General features: G+C 38.5%; 1 pseudogene across 1 annotated transcript in view; it reads right to left on the bottom strand.

Moving 5' to 3' along the window:
• LOC149141056 (pentatricopeptide repeat-containing protein At1g80550, mitochondrial pseudogene) overlaps positions 1–11,563 on the bottom strand; it is a 45,047-nt pseudogene extending 33,484 nt beyond the window's left edge. The window contains exon 1 of the transcript XR_016264180.1: positions 9,505–11,563. The product of XR_016264180.1 is annotated as a pentatricopeptide repeat-containing protein At1g80550, mitochondrial pseudogene (transcript). The remainder of the gene's footprint in view (positions 1–9,504) is intronic.
• Between the last annotated feature and the right edge of the window lie 329 nt (positions 11,564–11,892).

Consider the following 11,892-nt stretch of genomic DNA (forward strand, 5'->3'; position numbering starts at 1 on the left):
TGCTGAAAGAGAGAAAGCCTTTGGAAAGAAAATGGTCCCTGAATCTTCTGAAGAGACTGTTTGCCTTGCTCATAAAGAAAAGCATCCTGCTCAAGATTCTACAAGAGGAAGAGGTGGACGAAGAGGAAGAGGAAGATACTTCAGAGGCAGGGGGGGCAGACATCCTCAAGCAGAAAAGGCAGATCTGCATTGCATTCGCTGCAAACGAAATGGATCACATGATGCTTCTACATGCAAGCTACCATGGGACAAAGTTGAGCAGAGAAGAAATCAGCAGAAAGGTAAAACTGATGACACAGACAAAGGTAAAGCACCTGAATCCGCTCACTATATTGAGGCACAATGTAACATTGGAGTAAATGAAGATTTGTTTAATGCTTCACTTGCTTCTTCGAAAAATGATTGGTTGCTTGATTCAGGAGCAACCTGTCATATGACTCATAGGAGAGATTTCTTTGAAGATTTCACTGACAATGTTGATGGAGCAGTATACTTTGCAGATCAGTCAAAAATCAAGCCATCAGGGCTTGGCACAATCAGGCTTAAACTGTCTGGTCTTCCAGACTTTCTTCTGGATCATGTTCTATATCTCCCACAGCTGAAGAGAAACTTGCTGTCCCTGGTCCACATCCGCCAGCAAGGTCACTCCATTCACATGTTTGATGGCAAGCTTGAGGTAAGAAAGGCATCTGACCACTCACTTGTCATGAGGGGTATAGAAGAAGAAAGACTCCTTAAACTGCAAGGAACCTCTGCTCATGCACAGCATTTTTCATATGTTTCTCATCATGATGAAGGTACACTTCCATCAAGTCTATTATGGCATGCTAGATTTGGACATTTAAACTATGATAGTCTCCGCTTGTTGAAGAAAAATGGTGTTGCTGGTTTGCCTACAATTCCTAGAAAACATAAACAATGTGATGCCTGCATTCTAGGAAAGCACAGCAAACAGTCTTTTCATGATTCACACTCAAGAGCACATAGGAAGCTTGAACTTATTCATTCAGATTTATGTGGTCCAATGCCTGTTCCTTCTGCAAATGGAAATAAATATATCATGACATTTATTGATGATTACACCAGAATGTGTTGGGTTTATTTTTTGAAGAACAAATCTGATGCTTTTCAAACATTCAAGAATTTTCATAAATGGATTGAAAATGATGCACAATCTCATATTGGGTCTATTCGCACTGATAGTGGAAAAGAATATAAATCAAATGAATTTGAACACTATCTTCGCCAACATGGGATTAAACATCAAACAACTGTGCCTTATAATCCTCAACAGAATGGTGTAGCTGAAAGAATGAACAGAACAATTTTGAATATGGTACGATCCATGCTTTTCTTCGAAAATGTAAAGACAATGTTTTGGGCTGATGCTGTTCTATGTGCTGCATATATAAAGAATAGATGTCTATCTAGTGCTATAAGAAACAAGACTCCTTATGAATTGTGGTATGGACATGTTCCTTTGGTAAAACATCTCAGGATATTTGGTTCCACCTGTTATGCTTTAATACCAAAGGTACATAGAAACAAACTTGGTGCTAGAAGTCGTAAGTGTATCTTCCTGGGGTATTCAAACACATCTAAAGCATACCGCCTTTATGATGAAGTAAATAAGAAGTTTGTTTTATCTAGAGATGTCATTTTTCTTGAATCATCCAAATCAGACAGTGTTGTTGAGCGGCAACTTGATCGCTTGGATAGATTCACAAAACCGAAATCATTCCAAGAGTTTGATAATCAGATTCCACATCTTGAAGGGGGGATTCCTATACTAGATCAACATGTGGAATCTTCTTCTGAAGAACAATCTCCCCTGCATGACACTTCAACAACGGATGATGCTTTAAGTGATGTAATTGATAGAATTGGGAGACTTAATCTTGATTCAGTCCCAACTCAATCAACAGAACAGCCTGGACCATCTCAGAAAGGTCCCCCAAAGTGGCTGACAAAGACACTTGAAAGTGTTCATCCTGATGAAATTGGAAAAACAGGAACCAGAAATACAAACCGACAAGATGGAGGTGATGTAGATAACTCTAATTCACCTGTTGATATGGATATTACTTATGATTGTGAATTGAACTTGTCTACAGATTTTGAACCAACTTCCTTCAAAGAAGCTGCTTCTCATGATGAATGGAAAGAAGCGATGCAGAAGGAGTATGATGCCCTCATAAAGAATGGCACTTGGAAGCTGGTTGATCCTCCATTTGGAACCAAACCAATTGGCTACAAGTGGGTCTACAAGAACAAGTACAAAGCTGATGGCTCACTTGACAAGCACAAAGCTAGGCTTGTGGCAAAAGGGTTTGCACAGAAGGAAGGGGTCAATTATGAGGAAACTTTTGCTCCCACAACAAAATGGGCCACCATCCGGACACTCTTTGCACTAGCTGCTCAGAACGGTTGGAAAGTCCATCAAATGGATGTAAAAATTGCATTCTTGAATGGAGATCTAAAAGAGAATGTTTTTATGTCCCAGCCTGAAGGATTTGTTGTGAAAGGACATGAACACAAAGTATGCAAACTTGTGAAGTCCTTGTATGGCCTCAAACAAGCACCACGAGCCTGGTATGAAAAACTAACTGAGCATCTTCTAAAACTCAACTTCAATCATTTTGATCTTGATGATGCAACTTTATTTGTCAAGAAAGTTGGCAAAACAGTTGTATATCTTGTGGTATATGTAGATGATCTTTTAATGACAGGGAACAATGAAAGCTATATTGCATCCATAAAGAAAGAATTAGGAAAAAATTTTGAAATGACTGATTTGGGCTATGTTCATTACTATCTTGGCATTGAAGTAACCCAACATCCAAAGTCCATATTTCTTTCTCAAAAGAAATACATTGGAGATTTGTTATACAGATTTGGCATGACAGAGTGCAATCCCCTTTCTACTCCAATGGAACAAAACTTAAAGCTCACACCTACTGAAGGAAAGGAATTTGAGGATGCAACAAAGTATAGACAGCTTGTAGGAAGTCTCCTCTACCTCACTACTACCAGACCAGACATTTCATTTGCTGTTGGAATCCTCTCCAGGTTCATGCAAAGGCCTTGTGAGGGACATTGGTCTGCTGCAAAAAGAGTTCTAAGGTACTTGAAGGGAACTCAAGACCTTGGAATCAAGTATACACAGGTGGACGACTTCAACTTGATTGGATACTCTGATTCAGACTTTGATGGAGACAAAGAAACTGGGGTATCTACTTCAGGATATGCTATGAGTCTTGGATCGGGAGCTGTCTCCTGGAGATCACGCAAACAATCAGTACCAGCAGATTCCACAACAGAAGCAGAATATGTGGCAGCAGCTGAAGCAACGAAAGAAATTGTGTGGCTCAGGAAAATTCTTGAAGATTTGCAGGTAAAACAAATACAATCAACTCCACTCATGATTGATAACACCTCTGCAATAAAATTGGCCAAGAACCCAAAGTTCCATGATCGTACTAAGCACATCAATACTAAATATCATCTGATCCGACATCATGTTGAGGCCAAAACAATCCATCTCCGTCATTGTTCCACAAACGAGCAAATTGCAGACATCTTCACCAAAGCGCTTGGAAGAGAAAAAGCTTGAAAGATTCAGAACGATGCTTGGACTCACCAACATCCCTTCAGATTAAGGGGGGGAATGTTGACACCTAATCCGAAACGGATGAGGTGAAGCTGGACAGTCATCTAGAAGATGAACTGATCCGTTGTGTATATGTATAAATAAATAATTGTCTAATGAATAAATCAATCAGTTCTGTCTTGCGCTCATTAAATTGTTGGAGTTACCCTGGCCTGACACAATTGAAGAAGCTAAGGAATCTGCTAACCTAGAATATAGGCCACAGGAAACAAGTAGAATTATGGTATCATTCCTAGAATGGCTAGTCACCAATTATTGGGAACGGTAATTGGCATAAGTTACAGAGCTTTCACAGGCCTGGTAAAAGTGGCCAGCTTCAGAACTTCTATATACAAATAATTTGAAAATACGACTGGAAAAGAACAATTCAAATTACGACTGGAAAAGAACAAATTGTTGTCCATGACCAAATGGGAACCAAAAGCAACGATAAACAGTGTGTCTCCATTTCAGCAAAAGACTTGGCTTGATTGGAAGCCTAAAAGTTTATTGCCATTGCTCCAAGGATCTGGATTGGAAAACTTTAACTCCTTGTTTTTCTACTTCAACGATTTTGAATGGGTTTGGGATCAGGTCCCTTTGGTTCCAAAGAGAAGTCTCCAAGGTTCCCTTGGATGAATCCTAAAATAATTTGACGCCGTATCCTCCAAATCTCACAGTTTCTCTAATGAAACCAGGTAGCAATAGGAAAAGAGAAAACTAACACAGTAGTACTAATCCACGTGCTAGCACCAACCTTGAAAGCAGGAGCTAAATAATGTAAATATAGAAGATGTAAGTTCAGCCATTCAAACCTTTCCATGCTATATTTTCAATTGCTTTGTCATTGGACTAATGAACTTATCAAATCATATCTATTATCTGGTAGTTTAAAGTATTATGGTGTCATAATCTGTGACATTTTATATTATTTAAAATTTCATATGTTTTGACTCTATATTGTGCACACTTGTGTGCACTTAACCACAAAATTTGAAAATACTGAACTCAAACCATGCAATTGAAGCCTGGAACCACAGCAACAATGTAATAATCTGCAAAATTATATTGCCAACAGGTTCTCTGCACCTTCAGACAGGTAATTGCTGGATTAAAAATCATAGCAGTTTGAGAGAGGACAAACTAGTAAGAGCCAGTCCTTCAGCTGGTTGGCTGAAATGAAAGAAGTGAACATCTAAAAAAATACCTATACAACCTTTACCAAAGATAAGTTCGAAGTTTCTAGCGGATTTCACAAATGTCAGGTAATCCACATGCAAAGTCCTTCCCATGATATTTGATGAAACTCAAATCGAAGGTGGACAGAATCCAGTAAAAAGTAGTTTACTAGAATAAGGAAAAAGAAGATCAACGGTATTGGATAACGTTAAAGTTACATAAACTACTTAAACAGAAGTAAGAATTAGAACATTTTCTTTCAAAGAAAATGCCTTTGTATTATCATTTTTATTAAGGAACCTGTACTGGTATCATTCCAATAACATGATATAATAAATCATATGTATCAGATCTTACGAATATGATATTGTGAATCATTTCCATATTATGGTTTAGGAGTAACCTCTTGATATCTTACAACTTCAACTATCTTCATTGCCTGATTCTACTGAACTTATATTTGGAAAAACGTCCCTCCTAGGTATTAATGAAAGCCCTCTTGCTACCATCTCTTCCCTGTACTTGCAAGCTAAACTTTAAAGTGAATCTACCCCGCTTATTGAGAGTGTAGACTAGAGGCTTATAAGCACACTTATCTGGAGTGCAGCCTCTTTGCTGCATTTGATTCCAAATTATAGAAACTACCCTCAATAAATACCATCTTCCAAACTTTCTCATCAACATGACATAAGTATCAATGGTTGGAATGCATCCACTTCTAACCATTCTGTCAAAAAGCTCCAGTGTCTCCTTCGGCCTTCCAAGTTTACTGAAAAAAAAAAGTGATAAGTGGTGGCATTGGGAGTACACAGCTGATGAACCATCTGTTCGAACAGCTGGTAAGCTTTATGCATTCTGCCAGCTATGCAGAGATTCCTGAGTAATGAATTGCATCTCATAACATTGGGATGACATCCTATCTCCAACACCTTATGCATGACCTGCAATGATTCGTTAACATCGTCTACTTGGCCAAGAACATGAATCAGAATATTATAGACTGTGACATCTGGCTGAATCCCTCTTTCCTCCATTTCCTCAAATAACCTGAGTGCCTTCTTCGGATTCCCAGACTTGGCCAGTACATCCATGTATATTGAATAAGAAAAGAGGTTTGGGCAAAAGCTATCAATTTCCTTTGCTTCTTTCCAAAACGTTTTACATTCTTGTCAGGCTTTTCTCTTACACCACCCCTTAAGGAGAATGTTGAAGGCCTTCGTATCTGGAGAGAATTTTGAATCCTTCCCAATAGACAAGTGTTCTGCGTCTTCAACATGATTATGCTCACACAAAAAAATTATAAGACTGTGAAAATCAGTCCTAAGATTAAAATCTCCCATCATATAAAATGTCTCCACAGCTTCCTTCACCATATAGGCCGCAGCGTACCTCCTGAACATGATACCGAAAGTTTTCGCAGTAGCCAAAGAGCCTTCTTTTTTGCCTCTACTCAGCTGCTCAATCACTTCCCAAGCTATATCAAATCATTTTAACTTTACCAAGTATGTTGACGATAGCATTGCACACCTCTGTGGTATGTTGATATCCAAGTTGCCTACCAGCCCAAACAAAGAAGCCATATGCAATTTTCGAATTGTCCACATGCATACAGAGAACTTTTTCTACCAAATAAGGATCGATGGCCAACACAGTTTTTTGCCGAGCAGACTCTATTTCTTCCTCGGACTCACCAACATTTCTGAGAATCCCATTGTTATTTTCCAAGGCCTTAGCAATACCATCATCATTCTGGGAAACTTTATGCTTTTTACCAATTTTCCTTGTATGAATGTCCCCTACACCTAGTTGGGAACCAGAGGACAATACTAAGGATTCCAAAGTAACCCCTTTACAAGGTTTTCCATTGTCTGCTGCGGAACAATGATACCCAGCAGCACCATCATCATTGTGGGAAACTTTATTCCTTTTACAAATTTTCCTTGTATGAATGTCTGCCTCCCCCTTCCCTCTTCCAAATGCTGAAGTAACCTTCAACATGCTGGTATCAGTGATCGCTCGTCCTCCAAAGCCAAGACCATAGAGGTTTGTTAAAAAATTGGAGGATTTTCCCAAGATAGAAATTCATGCCATTCAATAAAGAGCTATGGCTCTGAAACTAGCTGAAAAAGGACTGGTAGGCCAATTCAGAGGGATTTGGCCCTCTCCCAGATCCCTTCATGTCTGGATAGACAAGACTTGGAAATCCCTAATAGAAGGCCAGATCTCAGGCATTATTGTGGGAAAGGTTTCTACACCTTCATTTTTGAAAATAAATCAAATTGTGACCTGATCTTTCGATGTAGACCATATTTTATGGGAACCGAAGGGCTATACTTGAATCGAGGGAAACCAGACTTCAATCCTGAAAACAACATCCCCTCAGCTGTTCCAGTCACGGTCAATCTCCCATTCCTTCCTCTTCATTGTTGGAATGAAGAATCCTTCAAATCCATTAGCAGTGTTTTAGGAAAATATATTGATCGTGCTGAGCCATGAGAAGGTATGCATACTTGTGCAAGGATCTATGATGAAGTAGATTTGGAAAAAGGACCCCCTTCTGCAATTATCCTGTCCTTTGATAACTGGTCATTTATATAGGAGGTGGATTATGACCAATTACCCTTCAAATGCAGAAAGTGCCATGAGTAACTTTGCAAGAAATTGCAAAAGATGGGAGGAAGATCATCAACAAGGAGAAGAGGAGGCTCAGTGGCAACAGCCAAAAAGGAAAAGAGGCCTTGGACCACTGAATGAGGGTTAAAAAGGTGGGGGGAGGAGCTCAACAAGAATGATAATATAAAGTAGAACCCCCCACTGCCAGAAGAAGGGCAATCATCATATTTAAACAAGGATAGGATAAATGCTGCCCAGGGAAACAAATTTGGACCTCTGGACAGTGAAGAAGAGCAATAGGAGTCACAAGAGGAAAATGACAATGAAAAATTAACTCTCAGAACCCAGGGGCAAGGAGCATCAAAATCCCCCTCTTGGAAGTCATCCATTCCAAATCAAGGAATGAAGGGAATCAGGAGTCTTCCTCTCGCCAAGAATGCTCCATGCAAGCATTTTGAAATGTTTCCAAGAAGTTCCAAAGTCCCCAAAACATCGGAATAACCCTCCTTCTTCACTGATTTCTCTTCAAGTGTTGTGCTGCCCTAGAGCCAATTTGTTCTTCTCTTTATAGAAAAATTTGGGTTTGTGTTGGTTCCATTTGATTCTCTCACTATTTCTTGCAACTCTCAGAAGAACCAGTTCAATGCAAACACAAAATACAAGCACAAGAAGATGCTAAGGAATCAGCTAACCTAGAATATAGGCCACAGGAAACAAGTAGAATTCTAGTATGATTCCTGGAATGGCTAGTCACCAATTATAGGGAACTGTAACAGGCATAAGTTGCAGAGTTTTCACAAAGTGTAGCCTGGTAAAAGTGGTCAGTTTCAAAACTTCTCCTTGCCAAAGGTGATAATAATACAAATAATTTGAAAATAGGACTGGAAAAGAACAAATTGTTGTCCATGACCAAACAAGAGCTTGAAGCAATGATAAACAGATCCAATTGTGTCTCCATTTCACCAAAAGCTTTGGCTTGATTGGAAGCCTAAAAGTTTATTGTCATTGCTGCAAGGATGGGAAAACTTTAAGTCCTTGTTTGTCTACTTCAACGATTTTCAATGAGTTTGGGTTCAGGTTCCTTTGGTTCCAAAGAGAAGTCTCCAAGGTTCCCTTGGATGAATCCTAAAATAATTCCACGAAGTATCCTTCAAATCTCACAGTTGCTCTAATGAAAACCAGGTAGAAATGGGTAGAAAGAAAACTAACACATTTGTATTAATCCACGTACTAGCACAAACCTTGAAAACAGGAACTAAATAATGTAAATATAGCATATATAAGTTCAGCCATTCAAACCTTTACATGCTATATTTTCAATTGCTTTGTCATTGAACTAATGAACTTATCAAATCATATTTTTTTCTGCTGGTTTAAAGTATTATGATGTCATAATCTGTTTAAATATTATGGTTTAAATATTGTTTTGTATCCATATTTTGCACACTTGTGTGCACCTTACCACAAACTTTGAAAATACTGAACCCAAACCATGCAATTGCACCCTGGGAAAGCAACAACAATGTAATAATCTGCAAAATTATATTGCCAGTCGGTTCTCTAGGTCTTCGGGCAAATAAGTGATAACTGGATTAAAAAGCAGAGTTTGAGGACAGACAAACCAGTAAGAGCAAGCTCTTCAGCTGGATTGCTGAAATGAATGAAGTGAACATCCAAAAAATACCTATACAACCTTTACCAAAGATAAGTTCAAAGTTTCTGGCGGATTTCACAAGTGTTAGGTAATCCACATGCAAAGTCCTTGACATGATATTTGATTAATCTCAAATCGAAGGTGGACAGAATCCAGTAAAAAGTACTTTACTAGAATAAGGAAAAATAAGATCAACGGTATTGAATAACGTTAGAGTTACATCAAATACCTAAACAGAAGCAAGAATTAGAACATTTGCTTTCAAAGAAGATGCCTTTGTATTATCATTTTTATTAAGGAGCCTGTACTGTTATCATTCCAATAACATGATGGTAATAAATCATATGTATCAGATCTTACGAATATGAGATTACTGTGAATCATTTCCATATTATGGTTGAGGAGTAACCTCTTTTGATATTTTACAACTTCAACTATCTTCATTGCCTGATTCTGCCGAACTTATATCTGGAAAAACGTCCCTCCTAGGTTTTAATGAGAGCCCTCTTGCTACCATCTCTTCTCTGTACTTGCGAGCTAAAGAGAATCTACCCCGCTTATTGAGCGCGTAGACTAGAGCCTCATAAGCACACTTATCTGGACTGCAGCCTCTTTGCTGCATTTGATTCCAAATTATAAAAACTACCCTCAACAAACCCCATCTTCCAAATTTTCTCATCAACAAGACATAAGTATCAATGGCTGGAACGCATCCACTTCTAACCATTCTGTCAAAAAGTTCCAGTGTCTCCTTCGGCCTTCTCAGTTTACTGAAGAAAAAGTGATAAGTGGTGGCATTGGGAATGCACCGCTGATGAACCATCTGTTCCAATAGCCGGTAAGCTTTATGCATTCTGCCAGCTATGCAGAGATTCCTGATTAATGAATTGTATGTCATAACATTGGGACGACATCCTATCTCCAACATCTTATGCATGACCTGCAATGATTCGTTAACACGGTCTACTTGGCCAAGAACATGAATCAGAATATTATAGACTGTGACATCTGGCTGAATCCCTCTTTCCTCCATTTCCTGAAATAACCTGAGTGCCTTCTTCGGATTCCCGGACTTGGCCAGTACATCCATAAATATTGAATAAGAAAAGAGGTTTGGGCAAAAGCTATCAATTTCGTTTGCTTCTTTCCAGAACCTTTTACATTCTTGCCAGGCTTTTCTCTTACACCATCCCGTAAGAAGAATGTTGAAGGTCTTCGTATCCGGAGAGAATTTCGAATCCTTCCCAATAGACATGTGTTCTGCCTCTTCAACATGATTGTGCTCACACAAAAAATTGATAAGACTGTGAAAAGCAGTCCTGTCTGGTTCAAGATTAAAATCTCCCATCCTATGAAATGTCTCCACAGCTTCCTTCACCATATGGGCCGCAGCGTACCTCCTGAACATGATTCCAAAAGTTTTTGCAGTAACCAAAGAGCCTTCCTTTTCGCCTTTACTCATCTGTTCAATCACTTCCCAAGCTATATCAAATTGTTTAACTTTACCGAGTATGTTTACCATGGCATTGCACACCTCTGTGGTATGTTGATATCCAGGTTGCCTACCAGCCCAAACAAAGAAACCATATGCAATTTTCCAATTGTTCACATGCATACAGAGAACTTTTTCTACCAAATAAGGATCAATAGCCGACACAGTTTTCTGTAGAGCAGACTCCATTTCTTCCTCGGACTCAACAACATTTCTGAGAATCCCATTGATATTTTCCAAGGCCTTTGCAGTACCATCATCATTCTGAGAAACTTTATGCTTTTTACCCACTTTCTTTGTATGAATGTCCCCTACACCTAGTTGGGAACCAGAGGACAATACTAAGGATTTCAAAGTAACCCCGTTACAAAGTTTTCTATTGTCTGCCGCAGAACGATGATACCCAGCAGCACCATCATCATTCTGAGAAACTTTATTGTTTTTACCAATTTTCCTTGTATGAATGTCCCCTACACCTAGTTGGGAACCAGAGGACAATCCTAAGGATTCCAGAGCAACCCCTTTAGAAGGTTTTCCATTGTCTGCTGCGGAACGATGATACCTGACCACAATTCTTACACACGTGGGCAGAATACTACTAGCAGTCGCAGTTGCTTCAGAGACCATTTTTCTTGAAGACATGACCCGCATTGATGCAACAAACAACTTGAAGGGTTTCATCCCTCTCATCTAATATTGCTCTGAAAAATGTAAGGACAACAAAGATTGTAAGTCTCGCATAGACATGACGCAGATTCGAGTGACCAACAGTGCTAAAAGGTGCGTCAAAATGGGAGGGCATATTACTATTGCCACTGCATAAGGTTATGCATAAAACTGAAGACTGTGACCAGAAAATAAAACTGGAGAATGCTACCAGAAAATTATTCAAAGCTGTTAATCGAAATTTAGAGTTTTTTTCTTTTTTCAAGCGATTGCTCCAACGTGTCGCTCTTCGATTGCGACCACATTGTGAGAATGTTTGTCCAACAAGGGCTAATAAGCTGAAGCCCGAATAATCAAAATCCAACTTCATAGCAAGATTTTAAAAACATTTTCCATAAATAGATATAAAAGTCTAAATATTCTATTTATTTTTTTAAGAATAGGGTTATATCCGAATATACCAAAAAAGAAAAGGGAACGATTTTTTATTAATTAATATATTAATATTATATAAGTTATTCTAAGCATTTTAGATATAATGGTAGATATAATGGCAGTATTTATAAATATAATTTTCGATATTATTAGATATTATTTTTTAGGATTTAAATTTGTTAAGAAAGTTATTCATTTATGATC

This window comes from Pinus tabuliformis, chromosome X (genome assembly GCF_031772625.1).
Source record: "Pinus tabuliformis cultivar Carrire ecotype Pingquan chromosome X, CPIR1, whole genome shotgun sequence".
Classification (NCBI taxonomy): domain Eukaryota; kingdom Viridiplantae; phylum Streptophyta; class Pinopsida; order Pinales; family Pinaceae; genus Pinus; species Pinus tabuliformis.